This window comes from Conger conger, chromosome 16 (assembly GCF_963514075.1).
Source record: "Conger conger chromosome 16, fConCon1.1, whole genome shotgun sequence".
Classification (NCBI taxonomy): Eukaryota; Metazoa; Chordata; class Actinopteri; order Anguilliformes; family Congridae; genus Conger; species Conger conger.
In genome coordinates this window covers 16,825,963-16,830,284 of record NC_083775.1, presented here as the reverse complement: position 1 = coordinate 16,830,284, position 4,322 = coordinate 16,825,963, and the positions used below count along the sequence as shown (strand labels likewise).

General features: G+C 39.9%; 1 protein-coding gene across 4 annotated transcripts in view; it reads left to right on the top strand.

Annotated features, from left to right (window-relative positions):
- LOC133115192 (transcription factor MafG) overlaps window positions 1-3,462 on the top strand; it is a 26,614-nt gene extending 23,152 nt beyond the window's left edge. For all 4 annotated transcript variants that reach the window (XM_061224980.1, XM_061224979.1, XM_061224981.1 and 1 more), the window contains exon 3: window positions 1-3,462. This exon is cut by the window's left edge and continues 2,803 nt beyond it. The gene's annotated coding sequence lies outside the window, so the exon portion shown is untranslated.
- Window positions 3,463-4,322: the final 860 nt, after the last annotated feature.

Below are 4,322 nucleotides of genomic sequence, written 5' to 3'. Positions count from 1 at the left end.
AAAACAAATATTTTTGTCGTATAATTTCGTTTGTTTTTTGAATGCCAGGGATTTGACATCATCTGCACTGTTTTTGAAGCAAACTTAGGCTAATGTTGTTGTATTTATTTACCACTCCCGTCTCGCAGGGGCCTGTTTTTGGATTTGTTGTTAAAGGGAGTAGTTGCCGTTACAGCTGTGCAGTGGTCGCATTTGCTTCGCTTTCCGTAAACACAACGCACACAAAATCTAAAAGCTAACTGTAAACTAGTGATCAAAGGAAGATTTGCAATACCACATGATGCCTGTGTTAGCCCAGCTTTGAGGAAAGCTAAATTATACGTTTTGAAGTGGGACACTCTCGCAAAGGCTCTCTTTGGTATATTCTGTGAAAACAAATAATATAAATGTTGTGCACATTTTGCAAAATGTACATAAATGCATTGTAATTATGTAATGTAATTGCATTACATTAGAAGCTTGTGAAGCCTGACCGCAACACTAGTTGAAGGCGATGTTCACGTTTTTTTTGTTGTTTTTTTTCCCCCCCAGGAGTGAAGCCGTATGAAATGTGCTCCTTTCATTTTGAGTTTGTACTAAAATATTTCCCATTTTGGGGTTTATTGGCGTCATGCAAAAAATAACTTTAAAATGTGGACTAGCCTAAATATTGGAGAAGAGTTGTCCTGAGCTCGTCTTCTGCCAGCACCATGTTAAAAACATTTCACCTTCTAATCTTAACCCAGTCAGGTATTTTTGAACAAGAATTTTGAGTGTATACAGTATTCCCCTATGTAATCAATGTACTGCTTATAAAACCATACTGTTCATTTCCTTGAAAAGAAAGAAAGGGGGGAGCTATGTTTTAAAAACGAACCTGCATTTCAGTTTCTTCCCCGGTCTCTAACCTTCCAACTTGCAAGTGTGCGGCCGCTAATAGGCCAATGCCTTGGTATCGACCGTTGGAGACGAGTTCAGGAATGCCACCAAAATAGAGGGCATAAGTTATTTTGCTTAATACAGCTTTTATTTTTCTTAACTAGGAACATTGGAGGGACCCTATAACTTCTAAAATGGAATAGTAGCCTTCTAAATGGGAGACCAACCGAAAATAAACTCATGTGGCCAATGTAAAGATGCACATCTCTGCTTCCAGGTTACTCCTGATCATTAAGGGCTCTGGTTTACCTGTAAACAAAAAAAAAACAAAAAAAAATTACAATAAAAAAAATTAACAAACCAAACTCGGAAGGACACCTTAAAAGGCTACTGCTACCAAAATATATGTCCTCCCCTCTGTCCTTACTCACGTTTTACCTCTGTTGTCTGCCTTAAAGCAGTAACATGTTGTATGAAACTTTGAAGATTGTGTCCTTGTTGCTACATAAAAGCTATTTTTTGCATCGGGCAAGCTTCTGCCATTAACAAGGTAGAGTGAAGCGTATGTTGTCACTTTTCTGTTGAAAAGTTTGAAGCATTTATCTCCGACTTCCTAACACTGGAATGCTTACCTAAGGCATTTGGACTTATTAATAACATATTTATATAGGCTTAATGATAGGTACATTTTAGTTGTGTTCTTCTTAAACGATAAAGGAGTTGTCTTTTTGGTTATCTGTGAACGTTTCCTAATGTAGTTTCACTGCGCTCTAGGCGTCCCTCTCTATATCCATGTTGACGTACTCTTTTTTGCAGTGCCAGTCCTGTGACGTGAACAATGTTGTACGGGTTTTTAAACTTGCTCTGTACAGACGAGCGTCGCAACCGCTGTGTCAAGTCTTCGCCTGGCGGACGCGCGCCTCGACTCGCGCGCACGTCGTGGCACCCGTTGTGGAAAAAGGTTACCTTTTTATATATGCAACTCAGTGGATCGCTGTGAGAAGTTAGGTCTCAGAGCGAGGGTGTAGTCTTGTAAAAGTCACCATTAAACTAAATAGTTTAACGCGAGTTATTGTCTGTCTGTGCGTGCAGTCCTTATCCACTCAGTTTATGCAGTAAGAAGTTTCTCGCCTTCTGCCATCCACTATATCTCCGCTGTTCACTTGCTCTGGTGCTCGCCGTCTTAGTAATGTATTGACATGGACCCCAAGTGGTCTTTGTTGCTGTATCTACCGGGTACAGCTGTTTATTGTTATTATTCATTAAGGTGTACGTGCTAATTGTTTTCCACTCCTGGAAGCAGACTTGCCTTGGAAAAGGGCCTGGTGTATTTTAAAACCTGCCAGTTATAATCTGAATTTAATTCCGATTGCATTCACGTTGCGTAAGGTTTCACTGTGTCCCCCCGGGAAGAGCAGGGAAAGGTACTGCGCGAGCTGTAGTGCATGATGCGAAGCGTGTCATCATCGCCCCACGTGCCGCTGAAGAGGCGACCTCTTAGCGATGGGCGAAGAGGTTCTGGGTGCACCATTTAACTCGTAGAAGCTTCTGTCCGTGGTCTTTTCTGGTACGTAGCAGGCGGTTTGTTTGACTTTTTTTTCCTCCTAATGGAGGGAACTCGCTTGGACATCCCTGTTAAACTGTGCAATGCCTTATCCAGTCCTTTTCCTGCATTAGGTTGCTTGGGTAGGCAAAGACGAAAGCTTTCTATCACAGTAGAAAGAAGCGGTCTCTTATACAGACGACTTTTATAAAGGAAGGAAATTGGCTGAAATATTAGGCATTTGCAGAATTATTATTATTATTATTATTATTATTATTATTATTATTATTATTATTATTAGCCAGGAGAAAGGACACACCTGCTTGATTCAGGTATCTCACTCTTGGTTATCATCATCAGAGGTTTAAAGGATTAGCTTCCTCTATTGCTGCTAGACTGATGGTCACTCTGCTGCATTATGGATTTTTAAATTTTATTATATCAATATTTTGCTCCAGCTAAATCAATTGATAATGATCCTGAATCAGATGATTTAAAATGAAGCCCTTTCATTGCAATTTCAGTCTTGTCTTCTCAGCAAGCAACATGACCTCAGAGGCGAACTTGTTAAACTGCTCTTTAACAAAAAAAAAATCTAAGCTTTAGAGTATTACATTTTGTTTAATCTAACCACATTGGTGTCAACTGGTGAGCATTGAACTGTTCAAGTTTTTAGATCTTGCTCTTAAATAGTTTGTGTTTTCAAAAAGTGTAAAGTGAAAAATTTAAACCTATGAAAAGTAGAGAGTTTGTGAATATGATTAACGATGGAAAAATCTGTTTGTTTTTTTTTCTGTATGGGGTGTAATAAATTATATCGCAGTACTTTGTATGACAAATGAATAAAATAAAATCAATTTAATTGTATTTATGAACTAAATTATTGTACTTTTTGCAATCTGTAGATAGATAAGTAATATGATGTATTCATATATAACAGCCGTGAAATGTACTGTTTCCTTCTCAGAGGTGTCTAAGTTATTGATGTACATACTGTATGTTTGTTGATATACAGCTTACTTTATTTTCTATATGACCAATAAAACATGTTTTGGAAAAGACTGCTGGTTCTGTTTTAACTTGTTGGATGTGGACTTTGTTAAATTTTTTTTTTGCTGGCTATTTTTGACCCAATTTCATCCAGGATCTAAGGGGGTTGGGGGAAGGGGGGAGCAAAAATAAGCCCCCCGTGGGGCAGAAGCATTCTCTGTCTGGGGCTATTTGTGGAGGCCAGAGCCATTTAAGGCTTGCTTTTTTTCTTTTCTGTGGAATCCAAAAAAAGCCGTGGGCTGACCCAGTTGGATGTGCCTCGGCCCGAGTATTTTGGGCCTGACATTAGGAAAACATGATGGGATCTTGAGGGATGGTAGGTGTGTCTGTCCTTAATGAGGATGGAACTGGGCGGTTCGATATTTCCGTCTGCGGAATCGGAGGGCCCCCGCGGCGTACTTCTCCTTCCAGCCGGGACGTTATTCTTTACGCTGCTCGTTGGCGTCTTCATCCTTAAGCTCCCTTTTCAGATGGCACCTTTCCCTGCCTATCTCACTGTAATAGTTAGCCATGTATGCTATGTGTATGCTATATGTAATAATTGCCCTAGCGTTTTATTATTTGATTATTCGTGGTGTTCTACCTGTCAACTGTGGTATTGCTACTTGGACCGTTATCTGATTATTATAAGGGTTAACTACACAAGGCTTCACGTTTTTATCTATGTGATCACTTCGCGTCTTGGAACCGTACTTACCTCTAGGGTTTTTAGCGAACTTGTCCCTGGTTCTGATTTGCCCTTCTGTACGTCGCTCTGGATAAGAGCGTCTGCTAAATGACTATAATGTAATGTAATAATGATATATGCGTGCGTGCGCTCCGTCTGAGAAAGCAACCTGCTGCTTATGGCTGCAGGTAGACATGGAGCCAC